The sequence below is a fragment of the Macrobrachium nipponense genome, chromosome 5 (genome assembly GCF_015104395.2).
Source record: "Macrobrachium nipponense isolate FS-2020 chromosome 5, ASM1510439v2, whole genome shotgun sequence".
In the NCBI taxonomy this organism is placed as follows: Eukaryota; Metazoa; Arthropoda; class Malacostraca; order Decapoda; family Palaemonidae; genus Macrobrachium; species Macrobrachium nipponense.
In genome coordinates, this window is record NC_061107.1 from 61,807,528 (window position 1) to 61,821,533 (window position 14,006).

The following is a 14,006-nucleotide window of genomic DNA, read 5'->3' on the forward strand; positions in this document are numbered from 1 at the left end:
ATAAAAAAATATGCATCTTACAATCAGAGCTTGTTAGCAAAGCATAATCAAATTCAATGGGCATACATAAATTGTCAAGTTTCATAAAGCAATGCTCACGTCCCCTAAGTAAAACAACCCTCCCCATAAAATCTCCCAAATAAAAGTTTTAACATGCAGTAAACAAAATTTTCCTTCTTTTTACTACAGCAACAGGTAGCTCTGATTGTGACTGAAGTTCTGTTTGCACACAAAGTTAAAGTTTCTTTTCAGACTGTACAGGCTCACGCTCCCTTATCTGGAACCCTCGTGGTCACCTGGGATTTGGTTTTGAATATTTTTGGATTCTGGTACTAAAGCTTGCATCATTAATACACTAGCAGATTTCATTTCAAACTAAACCTTCTGTATCACACAAAAATATAAAGCATCAAAATAATCAATTACAATATATGATCATGCATCACCTGATCTATTGTCATACAACCCATAAAATTTTATTACCAATACACGATTTTATTACATACCTCATTTATTATGTTAGTTTCACTGTAAGGACATTTCACCAAGCTAAGTTTAGTGTGTCTCAGTTTTGGCAGATTCCACAGATTTTGCTAATTACAACCTAATTACCTTTTAACTAATTAAGAGGCTTAAGAGCATTGTTTCAGTAGCCTAAATGCAAATTGTTATACATTAAACCAGGTTTGCCAAACTTGTGGCTTGTCTAATAATTCATTATAATTTCATATAATCAACAACCACTATTTCATGCAAAACACTAGCATAAATAATAGCAAGTACTAAAATAAACAACTGAATTGAGAAAAGTGTTGTTTGCCAATTGTATTTAATGTAACTACATACTGCCTATTTATCATGAGTTGCATCACAGCTTTAACTTGTTAAAAACTTGTTACTTTTCAATAGTTTTTTCCACAAGTAAAAATAAAATAGACTTTTATTTATCATTTATGCAGAGGAAATCATCTTTAAGTATGACGCTATATTTAAGCTGCAGGTCATAGCTCTGGATGAAGAAACAAATAACATACAAGCTGATAAATATTCTGAAACAGGCAAAGGCAAAGTCCAAAATTAGTGAAATCACACTTTTACATAATTTATAAACAAAGGTAAGCTGCATTATTTGACCCAGCTAGGCTCAGCTATCGTTTGGCATCACATGGCAATGATCATGCTGGTAAAACTCAAATCAGCTAATGATTCTGAGATTGTCGAAATTACCATAAAACAGTGTATAATAATGTCCATATTCTATATTAGGATATGATATTAACACAGTGCACATAAAACAAGTTAATCAAAATTATAATTTTGCTTAATGCAACTGTACTCTTTGAATTTTGCAAGTGGACATTTCTCAGCAAAAAATTTGTTTTTGGAGCTGTTTGGTTTTTAGATTTAAGAGATATAGTTTCACAAATGAATACGTATATGTTAATATTTACATCCACAATAATTGCCAAGATGTCATTTCCTTTTACATGGAACAAAGGAAAAAACTGCTAATTATTCCTTCACATTTATAATGTTTAGTTCACTAAATTTAGGAGAAAGCCATTATCAATATGAAAGCTTTGAAATGTATGCAATTGGATGTACAACAAACCTGTATGTATGTTCCACGTAACAAGTAAGATACTAAAGAGCTATCATCCCTACTAATATTAGTTTTATAACAAAAAATAATGATTTTCTTTTAAAATTTTGATATAACGAGAAAGACAGCAAAAATTTTATATATGTACCATGAAAAACGGGAAAAATTAAGTAATTGGGCATAATACTATTAATACTTCAATATCAAACTTCAAGCTATCTTTTATACTCCTGATGGAAGGAAAACAAAAGGCACTGGGAAACTATGGCATGTGACATCTGGAAAGAGATATAAAGATATGTACGTATAAGACAAATAGACAGCCTTTAAGATCTGGCTGAGAATAAGCAGGTAAGAGATACTATTTTGATTTTTTCTTTATTCCTACATTTGGAATGAGCCCACAAAAGGTGTCACATCAAGCGACATTAAGTTTGGGCCATAGAATTGGCACCTTTATCTTGATAAGTGCCCTTTCGGATTTCTGTGTCCTTTAGTTACTGAAAGAAAAAGTATATTGCATTACCCAGCCATAATATTTCCTTTATCTAAAGCATCCAGGTGTGTTCACCATTTCTTCATAGTATATGAACCCTTTTCTATGGAAGCTTGTTCAAGTTCTAGGTATTTTGGCAAGTTCATTATGGGTCAACCAGTTTTGGAGCAAAAATCTTTATTCATTGCAATATGGTAATTGTATTTTAACCAGGAATAGAGGACTTTGTAATAGCAATACCTCTACAAACATAACTGAATAAATTCTATTCACACTAACAAAAAATTATTGCTCCCTGGCTTATAATTAAGCAATACACAAACCAAAACAGTACATTTTCTTTTGTTCTGACAATGTACAAGTGCTTCAAAGAGGTTCACCAATATTTAGTGAGATTTTTCTTTGGCCCATTGTTATTACTTTCATTTGATACAATATTTTATTTGGTACTGTTTGAAGATCAATAGTTTAAATTCAATATAATAAATTAGTCATCCAATCATTCAGTTTCATCTTATCCAGAACTAGTTTCTCAATGGTGACATGTGCAAAGCAAATTAGTTTGAAAAATAATGTTAAAAATTTATTAAACTTCCGTTTTATTATAATAACTGATTTTTCAGCCCCTTCATATCATGGAAGCTATTTACTTCTGTACATATGTGTTTATATCTATGTATGGCATTTCTTGGTGGTGACCACCACCATTTAGCCTTTTTTTTTTTTTTTTTGCATATATTACAGTATACAGGAGAATATTTCATTTCCTTTTCCTTGTTTTCTGTGGGTCTGTAAACAAAAATGCTCTTTGTTTTATGTATGGCTTTCTCTATTATGTGCTTGGGTTATTTTTAACAAGTTGACTTCTGATTGTTTCAAGTTCTTTGTTAAGAAAATCAGGGGAACAAATTCTCAGGCCTCTCAGAAATAAGTTACTTGCTATCTTGTTAAAATGACAAATTTTCTAAGACAATTTGTATTTTTCATAGTTACAAACCTTCAGTCTTAACAATAGGATAATTTCTAGGGCCTAGCTGGATCCGGTTAAAAAACAGATGAAAGCAAGGAATCTTGTGATATCTGGCAACACATGTAGATCGGGTGAAGGATGGTCGAAGACCATTCACCTACGATAACGCATCAGTCTTTCTTTGACCACCTGGGCGAGAGTCCTGTTTACATCTCTTGGCCTTTGCCCGGTTCATTGCCCGTTTCACTTGTTTAGTGTGTGTGTATATTTAGCTGATATTATGGCTTCTTCTGCTCCTTCTCGGCCTCGTCAACGTGTGCGCCCTGGAATTCCAGGTTTTCTGTGTTCTCGTTTTTTGGCTTTGGCAGCGACTGACCCTCACATCACATGCAGTAGGTACCGTTCAAATTTTTGTACTATAACGAATCCTTGCACAGAATCCCGGGCATGGCCTAAAGAGGTAAAAGTCATTTTTTAGCAAGAAAGAACATTGGAGGGTTTCGACTCTTCCTTCAAGGGAAGGTTTTTCGCCCCTTCCCAATGCTTCGTCTTCAGCAGTATTCAACCCTCATAGTAGAGTTGTTCCTGTATCTCCTTACTTTTCTTTCACTGATTTGTTGCTGGAAGTATCGGGAGGCCACCAGGCTGATGTTTGTAATGTCACCCCTCCTTCATCAGGAATTAATTTGATTCCCAGGAAGGGGGAGGCTTTTTCATCATTCTCTTTCTTCCAAAGTTGGAGGTGTCCAAAATGGCGATTGGAAGACGCTCGGGCTAGGGAGTACCTCATCCTTGGAGGGGTTGCTTGCACACTTTTTGGAGGCTTACTACCCCCTCCCCTACTCCCCAGGCTGGCCAGGCCATCCCCCCTCCTCCCGGCCTCGTCTTTGTGGGTAGCCGAGGTCAGCCATCTTGTATTGCTCCGCCAGTGACTGCTGCCACTTCTTGAGTTGGAGGTAAGCTGTGGCATCAGCCCCATTGATGACATCACGGGATCCGTTGTGTATTCCTCTGCCAGTGGTGTCTGATTCCCCTTCACACCGAGGGGAGGTCGTGACATCATCATCACTTGTGACAACACTCCCATCGATGGCGTCACTCCCAGTCATCATCTGAGCACTGCCTCTCTCAGTCATGACGTTGTCTCTGCCACCCAGTTTGCTACTTCTCCCTTCTATGTCATCGGGGCCTTCTCTTGCAGATCAGTCTGAGGTTATATGCCAGGCAGTGCTTAAGAGGTTGGACTCTGTTTTGGATGTTAAGTTGGCTGCCTTGTCGGTTGGGAGGATTGGAAGGAAACACGTTGCTTCGTCCCCGCCTCCTGCGAAGAGATCGCTAAGCACATAATAGAAAAAGCCAAACATAAAGCAAAGAGCCGTTCTCGGCAGGGTACTGATAAGCAAAAACCGCCATTAACCGAAACTCAAGATTTATGGCTGTGATAACCAATTAATGGTGCCTCTTTTAGGTATGTTATGACACCATAACTCCATTATTGGCACCTGATGGTGCTAATAACCAAAACTCGGCCTCTTTTGGTGCCATAAAACCAGATCAGCATTAATGGAGTCCACCGTTAACTGAGGGCTGAATATATATATATATATTATATATATATATATATATATATATATATATATATGTATATATATATATATATATATATATATATATATATATATATATATATATATATATATATATATATATAATGTATGAGCAGTAAACCACCATATTCATGTTTTCATGATTTGCAGACTCGGATATTCACTGGTTTTTATATGGAACATACCTACCCATTATTCGCAGAAATTTTGCCTGTTTACAGTAGTTTTCATCAAGAAATAAATAATTACTAATAATGTATTTTCACAAATTTCATGACTAAATGCACTTTTTGTGATAAAACTATTAAAATATTTAGGTATCAGCATTTCTTGAGGTTTTTTTTGTGTTTTAACTATCAAAATAGGCAATTCTAAGCATTTTTAGAGGGATTTTATGTATTTGTAGATTTTAACTGCATATGTATATGTATATTATATATATATATATATATATATATATATATATATATATATATATATATATATATATATATATATATAAAAGTACACACACATATAGTAGAACCCAGCTTATTTGCAGTTCAGTATTGGCAATGAAGTTTGGATGTGGTTCCAGATTTTAAACAACTGGAGGCCGACTGTTTCACTTCAAGATTCAACTTGGGCTCTCCAACAAGACTCAAAGCAAAGCTTTGGATGCTTTCAAGGAGGGAACAGAATAATTTCAGCACACAAAAGACTTCATGAAACAGCTCTAACCTATTGCTCCGTACCAACTGACACCTTGGCTGATGAAAAGGAAAGAATTTACCTGCTTTCAAAGCTGGTGTTTCTGGTGGGCATTACTGCAAGCCAGTGGTAGTTGGAGATGCAAGCAACTACGTGCCTTGCCGTGGGTTGATGGATAATTTCCAAGTTATTTGGTATCATTCAATGAAAATTTGGTTCACCTCCTAGACTACTTCTGATTGGATCCAACAACACTTTTGTAATGAGGTTGTTAGAAACAGGACTTTGGAATTGCTAGACATTGTGTAAAGGCTTTGTTTCTCATGGAAAATTTGCCTATCCATCACTGCAGCCCATGCTACCACAACAAAGGGACTAGGCAGTCATGAGCACCAGATTCCAAGTGAAGACCAAGGCACTCTATAGAAACAAAATATCCAGAACTGAAACACACAGACCACCAAATGAAGCCCAAGAATTTCTTGAAAAGCAGATGAATCAATTGTAGAAAAACAAATCGCTCATGTCTACTGATGCTAGGAAGTCCACTCAGTAAATAGATCTCCAAAGACTCCACTGTCTCGCTCTTAAAGGGAGTCAGATGAAGAAACTTGAGATGGCCAAGAACAATAATTATAGCCTTCAAACTCCAGAGAACCCTGGAACATAGTAAACTATAAAACCTCAGGTCATCTCCTTGATGGCTCCCTTCTGCAAAATGAAGGCAACCTGATCACTGAGGACCTGCATCTTCATAGCTGAGAACCCTTATGACCCAAGGTTTCTCATCAATGACACTCCCAAGCCCTCAAAAACCTTGAGGAAAGGATGCAATATAGAGAAAGGAGACCTGAGAGGATGACAGAATCTCTGGCCAAAAATAAAAAAACTACACCAGAAATAACCGTGACCTCCAGACCAAAGAGGAAAATTGGGGGTGCATGGTTGAGGGGGGGGGGGGGACAACAGCACTGGTTCAGAGTATGAATGACTTTTCTGGGATGAATATTAAGTGTAAATCTCTGTTGTCAATCAAAGCTAGTTATCTCATAATAAGGTTGGGCAAAGAATCCAATTGAAAAGGAAGATGAGGCTGGTGAAGGTGAATTACTAAGTTTATTATATCAAGAGCTCAGGTGACACATGATTGGACACACACAAGGAACAGTCTGCTATCTTTTGCAAGCATTTGCTTCCCACTGGTGGTCAACCATGTCTCCTGTGCTCTTAATATAATTAAACTTAAGTGTTTCAGCCTCATCACCCTCATTCTACCTTCTCAGTCGACTTCATTGCCCAACCTTATTAAGAGATAATAACTCACTGGTTAGCACCAGAGACGTAGTGTTGACACTGAGAATAATGACTCATAGTGCTGCAGAGAAATGAGATATGAACCCTTGGTTTAATCCTTTTCTAAACCAAACTACCTCCAAAATGCCAGGTGGGACCACTAAGAACCTATTCATGCCAGTTTATCAATGGTAAACCTCTTCCTACAGAATCTTACATCTCTATTTCTGTGGTTGTTCAATAGGTCAATAACAAGGGCAAAATTGTGTCATTATGACCTGAACCTGGAAAAAATAGCAAGGGCAAAATTGTGTCATTATGACCTGAACCTGGAAAAAATTTGCAACCAAGAAATTTCTTCACCAATGTCTTCCTATAAGTCCCCAGTATTAACCCTCTCGCAATTACGGAGGTTCCTATAGCGCTACCCGGTACGCAACTTATGCCGTGAAGGGAAAAATGTTTCTGGCACGAAAAAAGTTTCTTTATAAAATTCGATACGTCCAAACTGTAACTGATATACACTTCTGATTTGTTTTATAATGTTGGCAAATGCTTGAATTTTTTTTAAAGCAATCAGAAAATCTTTGTAAAGCTTAGAAATAATAGAAAAAAGACATGATTAACGTGAAATATTTAAAGAAAAAAAGTTATTTTTTTGAAATATTCATGAAAAATATAATACGTAATTAGGTTTGGGGAGTTTATTTTATACGTAAATTGTGTAAAAAAATTTGAACTTTTACGTGGAAGCATCATCTTGCTATAAATTTGTTTGCTAACCCTTAAACGCCGAATGAGTATATTAAAAATCGTCTTCCGTGTGCTGAGGCGGTCTTGGAGTGAGCGCGGAAGCGGAAAAAATATTTTTTTCAAAAAATTACAGCGCGTTTAGTTTTCAAGATTAAGAGTTCATTTTTGGCTCCTTTTTTTGTCATTGCCTGAAGTTTAGTATGCAACCATCAGAAATGAAAAAAATGATCATTATCAAATATAAATAATGCGATACATGATAGCGCAAAAACAAAATTTCATATATAATTGTATTCAAATCGCGCTATGCGCAAAACGGTTAAAGATAAGGACTTAATTTTTTTTTTTTTGTAATTTGAACTAAATTGCAATCATTTTGGTATATAACACACTGTAAAACGATAAAAGCAACACAGAGAAAATATTATCACAAAATAATGCATGAATTCGTAACGTGCGGACGTAAAAATATTTTTTTTTTTAAATTCACCATAAATCTAAATATTGTCCTAGAGACTTCCAATTTCTTTCAAAATGAAGACAAATGATTGAATATTACTACACTATAAGAGTATTAGCTTACAATTGCAGTTTTTGACCATATCTGACAATTTAAAGTTTTCCGAATGTCGAATTTTTTTATATATATTTTTTTAAATGCAATTATTTCGGAAATTAGAAAAGCTACAACCTTCAAATATTTTTAGTTTTATTCTACATGAAATTGCACACATTTTCATATATAAAACTCTACAAAATGCCTAACATGAAACGGAGCAAATATTCCGAGAATGTGACGTAATCATTTCGGAGATTTGCGCGTAGGGAAGGAAAGTTTTTTTTTTTTTAAATTCACCATAAATTTAAATATTGTGCTAGAGACTTTGAATTTGTTTATAGATGAAGATAAATTACTGAATATTACTAGACTGTAAGAGTTTTAGCTTGCAATTGCGTTTTTTGACCATTTCGGTAGAGTCAAAGTTGACAGAACGTGGTTTTTTTTCTATTTATCGTAATTTATATGCAAATATTTCAAAAATGAGAAAAGCTACAACCTTCAATTATTTTTAATTGTATTCTAAATGAAATTGCGCACATTTTCATATATAAAACTTTATGTAACGGCTAATTTAAAATGGTGCAAACATTACCACAATCGCACGTATGATTTTTTCAGAAGAGTTACCACGCGCACATAAAGAAAATGTTATTTTTTTCATAAATTCACCATAAATCGAAATATTGTGCTAGAGACTTCCAATTTGTTGCAAAATGAAGGTCAATGATTGAATATTACTAGAATATAAGAGTTTTAGCTTTCAATTGCATTTTTCAACCATTTCTGTAGAGTCAAAGTTGACCGAAGGTTGAAAATTTGTCACTTATCATTTTTCATATGAAAATATTTCAAAACTGATAAAAGCTACAACCTTGGGTTGTTTTTAGTTGTATTGTGCATGAAATTGCGCACATTTCCATATATAACACTTTATGTAACGGCCAATTTTAAAATGGTGCAAACATTACCACTATCGCATGTATGATTTTTTTCGGAAGAGTTACCGCGCGGACGTAAGGAAAAAGTTTTTTCATAAATTCACCATAAATCGAAATATTGTGCTAGAGACTTCCAATTAGTTGCAAAATTAAGGTAAATGATTGAATATTACTAAAATATAAGAGTTTTAGCTTACAATTGCGTTTTCGACCATTTCGGTAGAGTCAAAGTTGACCGAAGGTTGAAATTTTGGCACTTATCGCTATTTATATGAAAATATCTCAAAACTGATAAAAGCTACAATCATGAGTATTTTACATAAAAATGCGCACATTTTCATATATTATACTCCATGTAACGGCTAATTTAAAATGGTACAAAAATTATGTCAACGTGATGAAATAATTTCCGAGATGTGTCACAGATACTTTTTAGTGCGGCAAGAAAGAAATTCGCGTTTGCGCACCTCTGTAACAATTGTAAACAAAACAACACCTTGATCGGTGAACTCTCAGCATCCCCCAAGGTGCGTGATTCAAGAGTTTTTGGCTGATAGGCCTATAAGTATTTTTCCGCGAATTTTTAAAAAAACTTTTGTATGTCGACGTAAAATACGTCCAGTCGGCACCCGTGAGACAAAAAATGTCGACATAAAATACGTCCACTCAGCGTTTAAGGGATAATTAACTGTTACCAATTAAAAATGCTAATTTTCTTACAGAGCGTAATTTTCAGATTTTCCAACCTACTTATGTTGACATTTTCAAATCGTAATTAAGTAAGAAATAAAGATAGAAAAAAAATAAAGGTGGCATTAGAAAGCTGAATAAATTTCCTAAGAACACACAAAAGTTAGATATACGTAATTTTAGAATAATACTGAGCAATTCTCGTTAGACAATGGACACTTTTTTTCCAAGAAATTTTTCGGCAATGATTATTATATAGAAACGTTGATATTTTTACATTTTGCTATTCAGCACAATAAATACAAAGAATGGCCGTTCGAATTATATATAATGCATGCACATTGAAGTTATTTACAGATCCACAAACAGGCGTACAAAAAATGATCTACGCATGCATAAATTCCAGCCGAACAACGCGTATATAAATTTATACGCTGACATTTTTCGTAATTACTTGGTAATAAATACAGGGTTACGATGGGGGTTCCGTTCTTGAGACACGTCGTAAGCTGAAAATCGTCGTAAGCCAGAACATTGCAAAAAATCCTAAGAAAACCTTACTTTTAATGCTTTGGGTGCATTGAAAACTATGTAAACTGCATTCTTATTGCATTTTCCATAAAAAAAACCTTCAAATATTGATTATTTTGCATTTTTGGTGTCATATTTCATCAGCCAGATGAGCGTTGTAGGCGTCGTAACCCTGGAAATAATGTCTGATGAATATAATTGAGAAGCGCCTTAACCTTGGAACTTCGTAACCCGGGGACTGCCTGTACTGGAAAAAAGTTAAAACTGCAATGGAAAGCTGAATAAATTTCCTATATATATTACCTAAAATCAGTAGCTGTTCCAAGTGAATAACTGGGCAATTGAAGCTCCAAGACATAAGTTTTGTTTTTTTCTTGAAAACTCAATTTTTCTAGAGAAACATTGATATTTTAACATTTTGCTGTTCAGCACAACAGAATACAAAGAATGGCCGTTCGAATGATATACAATACATGCACATTGAAGTTAATTACAAATGCATAAACAGGCGTAAAAAAAATGATCTACACATGCATAAATTCATAAATTCTGGCCGAACCACAGTGTTCAACGCGTATATATATAAACACGCTGGCATTTTTTGTAATTACTCGGTAATAGATAATGCTAGAAAAAAGTGAAAATTGCAATGGAAAGCTGAATAAATTTCATAAATACATATATAAATATATAATATATATATATATATATATATATATATATATTATATAGTTAATATATATATATATATAAATATAAATAAATATATAAATATACTATATAATAATAATATATATATATTAAATAAAATATAAATTAATATATTTATATATTTATAGTATATATATATGATATTTTTATATATATATTATATATATATACATATATATAGATATTATATTCATTTATAATATATATATAGATATATATATATATATATATATATATATATATATATATATATATATATATATATACATAAATAAATAATAAATCATATAAATAAATATGTATATATATATATATATATATATATATATATATATATATATATATATATATAATATATATATATATATAATATTAACTAAAATCAATAGTGTTCTCAGTAAATAATTGAGCAATTGAAGCTCAAAGACATGAGTTTTATTTTTTACGTACAGCTTTACGTTTGCTGAAGATTTTTATATAGAAACAATATTTTTACATTTTGCCGTTCAGCACGAAGAAGTACAAAGAATGGCCGTTCGACTGATATATTGAAGTTATCTACAGATGCACAAACAGGTGTACAAGAAATTATTCAAGCCTTCTTAAACCCTAGGCCGAACTTGGTCAAAACAGGAGGTGAACTGCTTGAGTTGGGGGAGGACTGCAGCACATGCGCAATAACTATCGGTTTCCTGTTTACGCTTTCTTTCATGTCCAAGATCTGCCCATGTAATGGCATGGTCACAGTGTTCTTCGGATGAATTTGATTTTTTGGGGGGTAATTTCCTCCGAAAATAACTTACGGATGATGCGGAAGTCATGTCATCAGATCACTAGAGGTTTAACCCCCCCCCCCCCCCAAAATGACTTCTGCAGCCCCAAGCAAAAAATTTAGGGGAGCAAAATCCCCCGAAACTTGTGATTTTTTCTTTTTTATATTTCTGCATTTTATGCCTAAACCATGCATTTCAGAGAAAAATTTCAAATGAAAATAAATAAAGTAGGGTAAATTATTTTTCCAATAGTATATACTAATGTATACTTTGCATAATTTTTATAGCTACTAGGACTAGACAAAGATTTACCCAAGAACCCGGAAAATGCATTTTCTCAGTTTTTGTCCTTTCACTCTATATATATATATATATATATATATATATATATATATATATATATATATATATATATATATATATATATATATATATATATATATATACATATATATATGTATCCACTTAATCGGTACATAGCTTTCAATATAATTTAAAGTACTATAAATTACTGTTATATAGGTTTATAGCAAATTATATTTGGCACAATTTATATAGCTGGCACAGTTCCTGTGTGTTAATTGAAACCCCAGAAATGCATTATTTTCACTATCAAAGATTCCTTGGTATTTGAACTTACTCTCGTTTCATTGTCGCTTTTCACAGAACCTCAGTTTAGGAGAAAACTAAATACAGCCTCATTCGGTAGTATGCTAAAAGATCTAGCTGAAGATGCCAAGACCAATCTGATGTATGATCTCTCAGGATCAACACAACCATTATCAACGACGGAGTATGGTTATTGCATACCAAAGGGGAGTTTGGCAAGGCCTACCGCCAACATTGAAATACACTGATTATTTGTAAAACGTCACACCAAGCAGTTTGATTGTTGTTGTCTTTGATAGATATGAGAGCTCAACCAAAGGCCTCATGAGCACCAGAGAAGGCAAAAGCATCTGTGCCATGACACTGACATACATTCAGAACTGAAATTGACTGAGTAAAAAGTTTTTTGGCTAACACTTCTAATAAAGCAACTTTCATCATATTATTGATTGTAGAGTTTATGAACATTAGAATAAGCACAAAGAATGCAAAGATGATGCAAACGTACTCTGATTTTCAAAAAAGCTAAGATCTACAGACAAGATAAAAACAATGTTAATGTCATTTGCGATGACACTGATGTTTTGGCAAAGTATACAAAATCGAAATGGTCACAAACAAAATGTCCCATGTTCAGATCGAAAATATATTGCTCGCTCATAGCTTTTTGGGCTGTGACATAGTCTCTGCTATTTATGGAAAAGGGAAAAAGAAAATTTTCAATTTGATGTATGGAACACACACCATCAGAAGCTATTCGTGTGCTGAATGCTTCAAATTCATCTGTGGAAGGAGTTATAAAAAAAAAAAAAACAATAGCTAGGTTTAGGTACATTTAGTGACAAGTCCAAGGAAAAGTGTTTGTTCGTTTGTTTGTATGGTGTTTTTACATTGCATGGAACCGGTGGTTATTCAGCAATGGGACCAACGGCTTTACGAGACTTCTGAACCACGTCGAGAGTGAACTTCTATCACCAGAAATGCACATCTCTCACTCCTCAATGGAATGCTCGAGAATCGAACTTGCGGCCACCGGGGTAGCACGCCAAGACCATACCAACCACATCACTGAGGCGCTCCAAGGAAAAGTGTGCTCACTCCAAGAGTTTATCGGAAAATGTCAGCAAAAGGAGAAATCACTCCCGAAAAACTCAAACTAATCGGGGAGCAGCTGAGCAGCATGCGTACCTAAAGGTTATGGATTGGGTAGTCTCACTACCCAGTACAAAGATCCAAAAGATTATGGTTGGATGGTTGAATGTGACTCTTTCAAACCAGTTAAACTGAATCCCATCACACCAGACTTTTGCATGATTATATATCATGTGAATGTAAAGGTGACTGTAAGGACAGGTATTCTTGTGCCAAAAATGGAATAACTTGTGTGTCTGCTTGCTCACATTGCCAGGGTTTTACATGTCAAAACACTGATATCCTAAAAAAGGATGAAGTTTTGGTTCTAGAAAAAGTTTGAATGTTTATGAGTCTCCATACTCTAGTCTAGTTGTTTACTTTTAATAATCTCACAGGAAATTTTCATATTTTTTTAATATACTTTGTCTTACAGTATATCAATAACCTACTTGAAAACTATGTATGTAGTCAAATTCTTGGCATTGTATCCAGTCGGCTACTGGAAGAGAGATATACTTGCAATGCAATATGTAATATATTTAAAATTATTTTTAAAATATCCATATTATTACATATATTCTCAAACTTATGTACAGCTTTAATATTTCATGTGAAAAAATGAAAAAGTATTTTTCAAGTACGTATA

At 33.8% G+C, this 14,006-nt stretch overlaps 1 protein-coding gene across 18 annotated transcripts in view; it reads right to left on the reverse strand.

Moving 5' to 3' along the window:
- The window catches only part of LOC135215372 (uncharacterized), a 331,802-nt gene that overhangs the window by 52,887 nt on the left and 264,909 nt on the right, over window positions 1-14,006 (reverse strand). The window lies entirely within an intron of this gene.